Raw genomic sequence first — 15,294 nt, 5'->3', positions numbered from 1 at the left:
AGAGGTTTGGATCTACAAAGGGACCAAGTCTACACTGACCCTCTGAAAGAACACCCCACCTAGACCCACTCCCTGCCATCCACATAACCCCAGCTAACCTTTGAACACTAAGGGGCAATTTAGCATGGCCAATCCATCTAACCTGAAATCTTTGGACTGTGGGAGGAAACCGGAGCACCCGGAGGAAATCCATGCACACACGGGCAGAACGTGCAGACTCCACACAGGCAGTGACCCAATTCCGATTTTTGTTTAATGTTTAGAGTACCCAATTAATTTTTTCCAATTAAGGGGCAATTTAGCATGGCCAATCCACCTACCCTGCACATCTTTTGGGTTGTGGGGGTGAAACCCATGGGGAGAACGGGCAAACTCCATATGGACAGTGACCCAGGGCCGGGATTCGAACCTGGGTCATCAGTGCCGTAGTCCCAGTGCTAACCACCAGGCCAACGTGCCGCCCCCAATTCCTGATTTGCACTCGGGTCCATGGTGCTGTGAGGCAGCAGTGCTGACCACTGTGTCACCATTTTGCAATTGCAGATCTTCCTAATATTGCACCGCCAGCCTCGCTAACAGAGGCCATTCGTTTGTTCACAGGGTGGGAGGAAGGGTATCTATGGACTGATTATAGGATAAAAGATAATAGAACATACAGTGCAGAAGGAGGCCATTCAGCCCATCGAGTCTGCACTGACCCACCTAAGCCCTCACTTCCACCCTATACCCGTAACCCAATAACCCCTCCTAACCTTTTTGGACACTAAGGGCAATTTATCAGCCAATCCACCTAACCTGCACATCTTTGGACAGTGGGAGGAAACCGGGGCACCCGGAGGAAACCCACGCAGACACGGGGAGAACGTGCAGATTCCGTACAGACAGTGACCCAAGCCGGGAATCGAACCTGGGACCCTGGCGCTGTGAAGCCGCAGTGCTAGCCAGTTGTGCTACCCTGGGGTATGTCGGAGGATTCAGTTTCTGTGGAGGGGGTTAAGGCCAAGTGGGAGGAGGAGTTGGGGCCAGTGTTTGATGGTGAGATGTGGAGTGGGCCCCTGTAATCTTCTCCTCATCGTGTCCGAGGTTTGGCTCAATACAAGTGAAAGTGGTTTGTAGGGCTCACCTGACGAGGCCCAGGATGAGTCGGGTCTTTGCAGAGGTGGAGGACAAGTGCAAGGGATCCGGCCAATCATGTGCCTATGTTCTGGTCATGTCCCAAGCTTGTAGGTTCTGGGCCCCCTTCTTTAGCACCGTGCCGGCAATTCTGAAAATTGAACTGGAGCCCTGTCCCATTGCCATAGGGGTGTCGGCCTCACCGGGCTGTAGACGGGCGCGGGGGCCGATGCCCTGGCCGTCGCCTCACTGATTGCCCAGAGGCGAGTGCTGATGGGGTGGAGGACAGCTTCTCCACCCGGTACCTCAGTGTGGCTGGGAGATCTGATGGAGTTCCCGTACCTTGAGAAAGTCAAGGAGACACTGAGGGGAGCAACAGGGGGGGTTTCCCGAAGAGGGCAGCCATTCATTCTGTATTTCAAAGAGCGGGTCGCCGGTAGTTGCCAAAGGGCGGGTGGGGGAGCGGGGGTAAGTGGAAGGTGGGAGGGGTTAGGTAGTTTTGGAGGGGTGGGCTAGGGTTGGGGGGGGGGGGGGGGGGGTTAGGTGGGATTAGTTGTTGTTTTGTCTTTTTGTTTTGTATGAAATGAAAATAGTTGAATCAAAATATATTTTTTAAAACCAACAGAAAGAGAGTGGGGAGAAATGGGTCTTTTCTGGATGGCAAGATGTAACTAGTGGGGTAACTAGGGTTCGGAGCTTGGGTCCCAGCTATTTACAACCCATATTAATGACCTGGATGTGGGGATAGAAGGTTCTATGGCCAAGTTTTCAGATGCCAATGAAATAGGTGGGACAGTAAGTTGCAATGAGAAAATAAGAAATTTACAGATAGATGTGGATGGGTGAGGTGAGTGGGCCAATGTGAATAAGGGCGAGGTTATCCATTTTGGTCGGAGGAACAAAAAGGCGACTTATTTAAATGGGGAGAATGCTTCGGTGCAGAGGGATCTGGGTGTCCTCGTGGATGGGTTGCAGGAAGTTAGTATTCAGGTGCAGCAGGTAATAAGGAAGGTAAATGGAATGTTGGCTTTCATTGTTAATGGAATAGTGTAAAAGTGGGGAAGTGTTGCTGCAACTGTATAGGGCATTGCTGAGACCACATCTGGAGCACTGTGTTGTTTTGGTCCCCTTACTTGAGGGAGGATGGAAATGTATTAGAGGTGGATCAGAGCAGGTTCATTAAATTGATTCCCGGGATGAAGGACCTGTCATATGAAGAGAGATTGAGCAGTTTAGCCCTAAACTCACTGGAGTTTAGAACAATAAGAGAACTAATTGAGGTATATCAGATGCTAAAGGGGATTGGCAAGGAGAAGGTAGGGCGGATGTTTCCCCTTGTTGGACATTACAGAACAAGACGCCATTGATTTCGGCTAAGGGGGGGACAGATTTAAAACAGAAATGAGGAGGAATTACTTCACTGAACGGGTGGTGAATCTGTGGAATTCTCTACCCCAGAGTGCGGTGGAAGCCGGAACACTAAACAAATTTGAGGAGGAGATAGACAGGATTTTAATGAGTAATGGGTTGAAGGGTTACGGAGAACGGGCTGGACGGTGAAGTTGAGGCCGAGATGAGATCGGCCATGATCGTCTTGAATGACGGAGAGGCTCAAGGGGCTGAATTGCCTAATCCGGCTCCTAATCCTTATGTTTCTAACCCTCCGCACGGCAGAGAGTTATATCAATAGAAATGTTCTCATAGCTAAAGGTACATTTTATAAATTTAAATAAAATTGCCTAAACATGTTTGCTTTTGATCTTAGAGCAGAACACTTTCTGGTCCTTAAACCTAGCCACTAAGGGCAGCCCGGTGGCCTAGTGGTTAGCACAACCGCCTCACGGCGCTGAGGTCCCAGGTTCGATCCCGGCTCTGGGTCTGGGTCACTGTCCGTGTGGAGTTTGCACATTCTCCCCGTGTCTGCGAGGGTTTCGCCCCCACAACACAAAAATGTGCAGAGTAGGTGGATTGGCCACGCTAAATTGCCCCTTAATTGGAAAAAATGAATTGGGTAATCTAAATTTATAAAAAAAAAACCTAACCACTAACCTGAGCACCCGAATCCCCGTTTGGAAATGTGAGGCCATCTATTATTCACGCAAAATATATTCAACGTTGGAGCATCCACGATCCTCTGGGGTACAGAATTCCAAAGATTCACAACCCTTTGAGAAAAGAAGTTCCTTCGCACCTCAATCTTAAATGATCGGACCCTTGCTCTTAAATTCTTAGGGCCAATTGGGGTTTTACGCATGTTTGTTTTAAAGGGTGTGTCTCATGTTTGGGGGCATCCAGCCCCCAACCCTCAACCCTAAACGCAATAACATGTGAAATGGAGGACCCTCGAAAGAGCAATTGGGGGGGATGGTAATGCCACTGGGTTTGTGATCCAGAGGCCTGGTCTAAAACTCTGGGGACACAGGTTCAAAGCCCATCGTGGCCACTGGTGGAATCTCCTTCAGGGAAGGAAATCTGCCGTCCTTACCCGGTCTGGCCTACATGTGACTCCAGACCCACAGCAATGTGGCCTCCTTGTGAAATAGATGAGCAAACCAGTTCAGGGGCAATTAGGGATGGGTAACAAATGTTGGCTTTGCCCGTGACACCCACATTCCATGAAGGACTGAAAGAGGTTGTAAATAGTGAGGGAGTGTGCAGGAAAAGGAAAGGAATTTGACAGCCTAAGAAGATTAAAAAGCCAGTGGACACACGCAAATCGTCAAACAAATTGCCAGCTTTCTTTCCAATTAAGAGGCAATTTAGCATGGCCAATCCATTTACCCGGCACATCTTTTAGGGTTGTGGGGGTGAGACCCACGCAGACACGGGGAGAATGTGCAAACTTCACACGACAGTGACCCGGGGCCGGGTTCGAACCCGGGTCCTCAGCGCCGTGAGGCAGCACTGCTAACCACTGCGCCGCCGTGCCGCCCCCTACTAGCTTTTATCTTAAGGCGTCTGAATTATGACAGTAAAACGTCCAGTGATACCGAGCCTCGATCAGACCCTCCATCTGAAGAACATTCTGTCCTGGGCATTGAACCTCAGGACGAATTGGTTGGCTTTGGAAAGGGTTGTAGCACAGATTCACCAGGATGGTGTCAGATTTGCGGTGGTGGTAGTGTCTTACCGTTCGCTCACAGAGTCTGAGTTGCCGTGACAACAGGCACTTTTACGCACCTGTTGCAGTCTGGGGCTATGGACAGCGATGGCCAAGGCTCCAACATGCTTTCCATCACGTGACTGACCAGGAATCTCTCCCGATCTTTCTTCCTGCCATTGGCGTGTGCGGGAAGAATTTGCAGGTTGGTGTTCAACCCGTGTGGCCGTATCGTCAACACACCTTTCTTGGCCATCAAGTCTTGGGAATGGGACTGGAATCTCAAACATCTCACTCAGAGACAGGGGCCTCTCCTACAAGGCCTCGCCAGACGGATTACATAAACTCTCCCCATTACATATTGCATAACCTCATCACCTATAATCCACTGAATATGCGGCACGATCTAATTGAGAATTTTAAAATAATTTGTTGGGTTGGACGTAGAGGAATTATTCCCTCAGGCAGGAAGTGTCCTGGAGAATAAAAAGGTGATTATCTGGGAGTGAAATGAGGAAGCACGGGGGGGGGCGGTATGGTGGCGCAGTGGTTAGCACTGCTGCCTCACGGAGCCAAGGACCCGGGTTCGAACCCGGCCCTGGGTCACTGCCCGTGTGGAGTTTGCACATTCTCCCCGTGACTGGGTGGGTCTCACCCCCACAACCCAAAAAGATGTGCAGGGCAGGTGGATTGGCCAGGCTAAATTACCCCATAATTGTAAAAAAAATAATTGGATACTCTGAAGTTCTAAGAAAAGAAATGAGGAAGCGCGTCATACAAAGATGGTGGAGCCCGGAACACTATCGCTCTGTCGAAGCTGGGGGTCAAGTTGGAGATTCCAACACTGGGAAAGCTCGGTTCCACGGGTGTCGGGGGAAAGGGATCAAAGTATTTGATGCAAAGGTGAGCCAGTGGAGCTGAGGCGCAGATCAACCGTCTGTTGCGCAGTGGTTAGCACTGGGACTGCGGCGCTGAGGACCTGGGTTCGAATCCCGGCCCCGGGTCACTGTCCGTGTGGAGTTGGCACGTTCTCCCCGTGTCTGCGTGGGTTTCACCCCCACAACCCAAAGGTGTGCAGGTTAGGTGGATTGGCCAGGCTAAATTGCCCCTTCATTGGAAAAAAATAAAATAATTGGGTACGCTAAATTTATAAAAAATAAAAAAACCATTATCTCGCTCAGTGATTCCCAAACGTTTTCATCCATGGATTACTTAAGTGGAGCAACCAACCTACAAATTTTACCCCACCTACTTTCACTTGCTCCAGTATAAAACTCATCAGAATTGATTAAGATTGTAATACATTCCCCAATATGTGACAATCACCGGTTTACCCCGCGGAGGTTGGATGGGGGGGTTCTGAGTATGGCGAAGGATGGGAATTGAGAGGATGGGGGACCTGTTTTTAGAGAGGAGCTTCCCTAGCTTGAGGGCGCTGGAGGAGAAGTTTGGGTTGGCAAGGGGGAATGAATTTAGATATTTACAGGTGCGGGACTTTCTGCGCAGGCAGGTGTCACCCTTCCCACTCCTGCCACTAAGGGGTCCAGGATAGAGTAGTGTCTAGGGGATGGGTGGGGGAGGGGAGAGTCTCGGACATCTACAAAGAACTAATGGGGGCGGAGGAGACGCAGACCGAGGAGCTGAAGCGTAAGTGGGAGGAGGAGCTTGGTGGCGAGATGGATGATGGCTTATGGGTGGACGCGTTGAGCAGAGTCAACACGACCGCAACATGCGCCAGGCTCACCTTGACCAAGGTGGTCCACTGGGCCCACATGACAGTGGCCCGGATGAGTAGATTCTTTGGGGTGGAGGGCAGGTGTGCAAAATGTGTGGGAGGACAAGCGAACCATGTTCCCATGTTCTGGGCTTGTCCAAACCTTAGGGGATATTGGCAGGGGTTTGCGGACGTCATGTCCAGAGTACTGAAAACAAGGGTGGCGCTGAATCCAGAGGTGGCGATTTTTGGGGTTGCGAAGGGCCCGGTAATCCAGGAGGAGAAAGGGGCAGACGTTTTGACCTTTGCTTCCCTGGTAGCCCGGAGACGGATACTATCAGCTTGGAGGGACTCAAAGCCCCCGAAGTCAGAGACCTGGCTATCGGACATGGCTAGCTTTCTCCGTTTGGAGAAAATCAAGTTCGCCCTGAGAGGGTCACTGGTCGGGTTCACCCGGAGGCGGCAACCGTTCATCGACTTCTTCACGGAGAATTAATTGTCAGCGGGGGCGGGTGAGGGGCGGGGGGTTAGGGTAGTGTAGAATAGGGGGTCAATTAGGCAGGTCTTGGCGGGATGGGAGTCAGTGTTTGCACTATGTTTATTGCTCTTTGTACATTGTTTTTATACTGTCGTTGTTTGTCATGCCAAAAATACCTCATTAAAATTGTTTATCAAAAAAAAAGATTGTAATACATTTATGTGCCTTTTCAGTGACACATCGTTAGTAAATCATCACTCCAATCCAGAAACAAAAGTCGGGCCGGCAGGGTGGCACAGTGGTTAGCACCGCTGCCTCACAGCTCCAGGGTCCCGGGTTCAATTCTGGCCTCAGGTGACTGTCTGTGCGGAGTCTGCGCGTTCTCCCCGTGTCTGCGTGGGTTTCCTCCGGGTGCTCCGGTTTCCCCCCACAGTCCGAAGACGTGCAGGTTGGGTGGATTGGCCACGATAAATTTGCCCCTAGTGCCCAAAGGATTCAGGAGGGTGGCTGGTTTACGTGGATAGGTTGGAGACTTGGACTTAAGTAGGGCTCTTTCTGACGGCCGGTGCAAACTCGATAGGCCGAATGGCCTCCTTCTGCACTGGAAATTCTATGAACTCTACAGACGTTTTAAGATCATAAGAATTAATGTCACAAGATAAGATGAAACATTCCAATATATGTTATCAAAGCATCATAATAATCGTCTGAGAAACAAAACATAGAATTCCACCCGCCCCCGCCCCCCCAACCCCCCGCCTGGACTGGTACGTGTCCCCAATTCCTCATCCCGGAATGTGGCGACTAGGGGCTTTTCACAGTCACTTCATTTGAAGCCTACTTGTGACAATAAGGGATTTTCATTTCATTTTTATCATTTCAGGCCAAAACGCATTGATAAATCAACCAACAAACCTGGGAGACTGCAGGCACTTCACTACCACAACCCCATCAGCGATTACACAAACAACGAGACTGCTTTTTTTCCAGGATGTGGACATTGTTGGCAAGTCCAGCATTTGTTACCCATTTCCAATTCTCCTTGAACTGAGTGGTTCGCATCTGACTCCAGTTTCATAGAACATAGAACATAGAACAGTACAGCACAGAACAGGCCCTTCGGCCCTCAATGTTGTGCCGAGCCATGATCACCCTACTCAAACCCACATATCCACCCTATACCCGTAACCCAACAACCGCCCCTTAACCTTATTTTTATTAGGACACTACGGGCAATTTAGCATGGCCAATCCACCTAACCCGCACATCTTTGGACTGTGGGAGGAAACCGGAGCACCCGGAGGAAACCCACGCACACAGGGGGAGGACATGCAGACTCCACACAGACAGTGACCCAGCCGGGAATCGAACCTGGGACCCTGGAGCTGTGAAGCATTTATGCTAACCACCATGCTACCCGGCTGCCCCTAAGGCAGGCAATTTCGGAGGGCAATTAAGAGTCAGCATTTCTGTGGATCTGCAGTCACACGTAGGCCAGGACAGGGTAAGGGCGGCAGATTTCCTTCCCTGAAGGACCCAGGTGGGTGACTATGACAATCAATGATATCTTCACACTCACCATCACTGAGACTAACATTTGACTCCAGATTAATGAATTGAATTTAATTAAGTTCCACCAGGTGCCGTGGTGGGATTTGAACCCGTGTCTGGGGTATTAGCTCAGTAACATTACCATCCTTACCGCTTGGGAGGACAACCAGCCAAGCAATAATGAAAAGCATGAGACAAACAAATGAGGCAGTGCAATAAACATCAACAGCAAGTGAGGGTATATACCCTAGTTACAATTCACAGCTCTGAACCACAACCTAACCTAAAAGCACCCTCATCTACCTCGTCCTAACAACTGTTAAGGAGACCCGGGTTCGATTCCAGGTTTGGGTCACTGTCTGTGCGGAGTCTGCACGTTCTCCCCGTGTCTGGGTGGGTTTCCTCCGGGTGCTCCGGTTTCCTCCCACAAGTCCCAAAGGATGTGCTGTTAGGTGAATTGGACATTCTGAACTCTCCCTCAGTGTACCTGAACAGGCGACGGAATGTGGTGACGAGGGGATTTTCACAGTAATTTCATTGCCGTGTTAATGTAAGCCTAACCCTAACCCTAACATCACTCAGTAACCCTAACATCACTGACTAACCCTAACATCACTCAGTAACCCTAACCTGAACAGGCGCGGGAGTGTGGTGACGAGGGGATTTTCACAGTAACTTCATTGCAGTGTTAATGTAAGCCTAACCCGAGCCCTAACCCTAACATCACTCAGTAACCCTAACATCACTGACTAACCCTAACATCACTCTCCAACCCTAACATCACTCACTAACCATAACATCAATATCCAACCCTAACATCAATCTCTAACCCTCACTCACTAACCCTAACATCAATCTCTAACCCTAACATCACTCACTGACCCTACCATCACTCACTAACCCTAACATCACTCACTGACCCTACCATCACTCACCAACCCTAACATCACTCTCTAACCCTAACCTCACTCACTAACCCTAACATCACTCTCTAACCATAACATCACTCACCAACCCTAACATCACTCACTAACCATAACATCAATATCCAACCCTAACATCAATCTCTAACCCTCACTCACTAACCCTAACATCAATCTCTAACCCTAACATCACTCACTGACCCTAACATCACACTCTAACCCTAACATCATACTCTAACCCCAACATCAATTACTAATCCAAAACATCACTCACTGACCCTACCATCACTCACTAACCCTAACATCACTCTCTAACCCTAACATCACTTACTAACCCTAACATCACTCTCTAACCCTAACATCACTCTCTAACCCTAACATCAATCTCTAACCCTCACTCACTAACCATAACATCAATCTCTAACCCTAACATCACTCTCTAACCCTAACATCACTCTCCAACCCTAACATCACTCACTAACCATAACATCAATATCCAACCCTAACATGAATCTCTAACCCTCACTCACTAACCCTAACATCAATCTCTAACCCTAACATCACTCACTGACCCTAACATCACTCTCTAACCCTAACATCAATCTCTAACCCTCACTCACTAACCATAACATCAATCTCTAACCCTAACATCACTCACTGACCCTAACATCACACTCTAACCCTAACATCATACTCTAACCCCAACATCAATTACTCACCCAAACATCACTCACTGACCCTACCATCACTCACTAACCCTAACATCACTCTCTAACCCTAACCTCACTCACTAACCCTAACATCACTATCTAACCCTAACATCACTCTCTAACCCCTAACATCAATCTCTAACCCTCACTCACTAACCATAACATCAACCTCTAACCCTAACATCACTCTCTAACCCTAACATCACTCTCTAACCCTAACATCACTCACTAACCCTAACATCACTCGCGAACCCTAACATTACTCTAACCCTAACATCACTGACTAACCCTAACATCACTCACTAACCCTAACATCACTCTTTAACCATAACATCACTCTCTAACCCTAACATCACTCACTAACCCTAACATCACTCACTAACCCTAACATCACTCTCTAACCCTAACATCATTCGCGGACCCTAACATTACTCTAACCCTAACATCACTCTCCAACCCTAACATCACTCACTAACCATAACATCAATATCCAACCCTAACATCAATCTCTAACCCTCACTCACTAACCCTAACATCAATCTCTAACCCTAACATCACTCACTGACCCTACCATCACTCACTAACCCTAACATCACTCACTGACCCTACCATCACTCACCAACCCTAACATCACTCTCTAACCCTAACCTCACTCACTAACCCTAACATCACTCTCTAACCATAACATCACTCACCAACCCTAACATCACTCACTAACCATAACATCAATATCCAACCCTAACATCAATCTCTAACCCTCACTCACTAACCCTAACATCAATCTCTAACCCTAACATCACTCACTGACCCTAACATCACACTCTAACCCTAACATCATACTCTAACCCCAACATCAATTACTAATCCAAAACATCACTCACTGACCCTACCATCACTCACTAACCCTAACATCACTCTCTAACCCTAACATCACTCACTAACCCTAACATCACTCTCTAACCCTAACATCACTCTCTAACCCTAACATCAATCTCTAACCCTCACTCACTAACCATAACATCAATCTCTAACCCTAACATCACTCTCTAACCCTAACATCACTCTCCAACCCTAACATCACTCACTAACCATAACATCAATATCCAACCCTAACATGAATCTCTAACCCTCACTCACTAACCCTAACATCAATCTCTAACCCTAACATCACTCACTGACCCTAACATCACTCTCTAACCCTAACATCAATCTCTAACCCTCACTCACTAACCATAACATCAATCTCTAACCCTAACATCACTCACTGACCCTAACATCACACTCTAACCCTAACATCATACTCTAACCCCAACATCAATTACTCACCCAAACATCACTCACTGACCCTACCATCACTCACTAACCCTAACATCACTCTCTAACCCTAACCTCACTCACTAACCCTAACATCACTATCTAACCCTAACATCACTCTCTAACCCCTAACATCAATCTCTAACCCTCACTCACTAACCATAACATCAACCTCTAACCCTAACATCACTCTCTAACCCTAACATCACTCTCTAACCCTAACATCACTCACTAACCCTAACATCACTCGCGAACCCTAACATTACTCTAACCCTAACATCACTGACTAACCCTAACATCACTCACTAACCCTAACATCACTCTTTAACCATAACATCACTCTCTAACCCTAACATCACTCACTAACCCTAACATCACTCACTAACCCTAACATCACTCTCTAACCCTAACATCATTCGCGGGCCCTAACATTACTCTAACCCTAACATCACTGACTAACGCTAACATCACTCACTAACCCTAACATCACTATCTAACCCAAACATCACTCACTAACCCTAACATCACTCTTTAACCATAACATCACTCTCTAACCCTAACATCACTCACTAACCCTAACATCACTCACTAACCCTAACATCACTCTCTAACCCTAACATCACTCGCGGACCCTAACATTACTCTAACCCTAACATCACTGACTAACGCTAACATCACTCACTAACCCTAACATCACTATCTAACCCAAACATCACTCACTAACCCTAACATCACTCACTAACCCTAACATCACTCTCTAACCCAAACATCACTCTCTAACCCTAACATCGCTCACTAACCCTAACATCACTCTCTAACCCTAACATCACTCTCTAACCCTAACATCAATCTCTAACCCTCACTCACTAACCATAACATCAATCTCTAACCCTAACATCACTCTCTAACCCAAACATCACTCTCTAACCCTAACATCGCTCACTAACCCTAACATCAATCTCTAACCCTAACATCAATCTCTAACCCTCACTCACTAACCCTAACATCAATCTCTAACCCTAACATCACTCACTGACCCTAACATCACTCTCTAACCATAACATCACTCACTGACCCTAACATCACTCTTTAACCCGAACATCACACTCTAACCCTAACATCACTCTCTAACCCTAACATCACACTCTAACCCTAACATCACTCTCTAACCATAACATCACTGTCTAACCCTAACATCACTCACTAACCCTAACATCACTCACTGACCCTAACATCACTCACTAAATCTAACATCAATCTCTAACCCTAATACAACTCTCTAACCCTAACATCACACTCTAACCCTAACATCACTCACTAAACCTACACTCTCTAACCCTAACATCACTCTAACCCTAACATCACTCTCTAACCATAACATCATTCACTAACCCTAACATCACTCACTGAACCTAACATCACTCTCTAACCCTAACATCACTCTCTAACCCTAACATCATTCTCTAACCCTAACATCACGCACTAACCCTAACATCACTCTCTAACCCTAACATCACTCTCTAACTCTAACATCATTCTCTAACCCTAACATCACTCACTAACCCTAACATCACTCACTAACCCTAACATCACTCACTGACCCTAACATCACTCTCTAACTCTAACATCACTCTCTAACCCTAACATCACTCACTGACCCTGACACTTACCCAGAGAAACTCTAATCCCCAGTCTAATGGTCAATGTAGTGATAGTCCCCAAAGGCTGTAGTTCTTGCTTTAACCTGGGCAATGAGGGACAATCGCTATCATAAATGAATATTGCAGCAGTAATTTTACATTCGTCTGTGTCAATTACTTTGGCAGCTACAAGTGTTGCCCCTTTGACAGGCGCCCCACACACCTTGCCTGCCGAACGGCCGCGTTCAAAATCCAGCCACTTCACAGCTGCACGCATTGCCCGGCTGGGCCACAGGAACAGATCCTTCTTGGCCGCAAATTCTGCTCCTGTCACATCCCTCTGCCCGCATCTAACTGCCGTGGAATGGACCCTTCTTTCAAAACACAAATCATCCGAATCGTTGTCAGAAGCTCACATTCCAACCCTGATAGGAGCCGGAGTGAAGACAGATTGAGAGCAGTGAACCTGGTAAATACCCCCTTCAAAACCCCTTACACCCCTCATTACACCCAAACCCCCTACACACCCTCATTACACCCAAACCCCCTACACCCCTCATTATACCCAAACCCCCTCCCAAACCCCCTTACACCCCTCATTACACCCAAAACCCCCCTACACCCCTCATTATACCCAAACCCCCCACACCCCTCATTGCACCCAAACTCCCTCCCAAACCCCCTTACTCCCCTCATTACACCCAAACCCCCTCCCAAACCCCCTTACACCCCTCATTACAACCCAAACCCCCTACACCCCTCATTATACCCAAACCCCCTTACACCCCTTATTATACCCAAACCCCTTACACCCCTCATTGCACCCAAACCCCCTCCCAAACCCCCTTACACCCCTCATTACACCCAAACCCCCCCTACACCCCTCATTATACCCAACCCCCTTACACCCCTTATTACACCCAAACCCCCTACACCCCTCATTACACCCAAACCCCCTCCCAAACCCCCTTACACCCCTCATTACACCCAAACCCCCCTACACCCCTCATTACACCCAAACCCCGTTACACCCCTCATTACACCCAAACCGCCCTACACCCCTCATTACACCCAAACCCCCTTACACCCCTCATTACACCCAAACCCCCTACACCCCTCATTGCACCCAAACCCCCTTACAGCCCTCATTACACCCAAACCCCCTTACACCCCTCATTACCCCCAAACCCCGTTACACCCCTCATTATACCTAAACCGCCTTACACACCTCATTACACCCAAACCCCTTACACACCTCATTACACCCAAACCCCCTTACACCCCTCATTACACCCAAACCCCTTACACCCCTCATTACACCCAAACCCCCTTACACCCCTCATTGCACCCAAACCCCCTTACACCCCTCATTACACCCAACCCCCTCCCAAACCCCCTACACCCCTCATTACACCCAAACCCCCTACACCCCTCATTACACCCAAACCCCCTTACACCCCTCATTACAGACAAACCCCCTTACACCCCTCATTATACCCAAACCCCCTTACACCCCTCATTACACCCAAACCCCCCTACACCCCTCATTACACCCAAACCCCTTACACCCCTCATTACACCCAAACCCCCCTACACCCCTCATTACACCCAAACCCCTTACACCCCTCATTACACCCAAACCCCCTTACACCCCTCATTACACCCAAACCCCCTTACACCCCTCATTACACCTAAACCACCTTACACCCCATTACACCCAAACCCCCTTACACCCCTCATTACACCCAAACCCCCTCCCAAACCCCCTACACCCCTCATTACACCCAAACCCCCCTACACCCCTCATTACACCCAAACCCCCTCCCAAACCCCCTTACACCCCTCATTACACCCAAACCCCCTACACCCCTCATTACACCCAAACCCCCTCCCAAACCCCCTTACACCCCTCATTACATCCAAACCCCCTTACACCCCTCATTACACCCAAACCCCTTACACCCCTCATTACACCCAAACCCCCTACACCCCTCATTACACCCAAAACCCTCTACACCCCTCATTACACCCAAACCCCCTTACACCCCTCATTACACCCAAACCACCTACACCCCCATTACACCCCAACCCCTTCCCAAACCCCTTACACCCCTCATTACACCCAACCCCCCTACACCCCTCATTACACCCAAACCCTCCTACACCCCTCATTACACCAAACCCCCTTACAACCCCTCATTACACCCAAACCCCCTTACACCCCTCATTACACCCAAACCCCGTTACACCCCTCATTACACCCAAACCCCCTACACCCCTCATTACACCCAACCCCCTTACACCCTCATTACACCCAAACACCCTACACCCCTCATTACACCCAAACCCCTTACACCCCTCATTACACCCAAACCCCTTACACCCCTCATTACACCCAAACCCCCTTACACCCCTCATTACACCCAAACCCCTTACATCCCTCATTACACCCAAACCCCCTACACCCCACATTACACCCAAACCCCCTTACACCCCTCATTACACCCAAACCCCCTCCCAAACCCCCTTACACCCCTCATTACACCCAAACCCCTTACACCCCTCATTACACCCAAACCCCCTTACACCCCTCATTACACCCAAACCCCTTACACCCCTCATTACACCCAAACCCCCTACACCCCTCATTACACCCAATCCCCCTCCCAATCCCCCTTACACCCCTCATTACACCCAAACCCCCTACACCCCTCATTACACCCAATCCCCCTCCCAAACCCCCTTACACAC

At 48.6% G+C, this 15,294-nt stretch overlaps 1 protein-coding gene across 1 annotated transcript in view; it reads right to left on the bottom strand.

The window, feature by feature from the left end:
- plcd1a (phospholipase C, delta 1a) overlaps positions 1-12,910 on the bottom strand; it is a 178,731-nt gene extending 165,821 nt beyond the window's left edge. The window contains exon 1 of the mRNA XM_038798567.1: positions 12,767-12,910. The gene's annotated coding sequence lies outside the window, so the exon portion shown is untranslated. The remainder of the gene's footprint in view (positions 1-12,766) is intronic.
- Between the last annotated feature and the right edge of the window lie 2,384 nt (positions 12,911-15,294).

This window comes from Scyliorhinus canicula, chromosome 5 (assembly GCF_902713615.1).
Source record: "Scyliorhinus canicula chromosome 5, sScyCan1.1, whole genome shotgun sequence".
Taxonomy (NCBI): Eukaryota; Metazoa; Chordata; class Chondrichthyes; order Carcharhiniformes; family Scyliorhinidae; genus Scyliorhinus; species Scyliorhinus canicula.
This window is presented reverse-complemented; position numbering and strand designations above follow the sequence as displayed.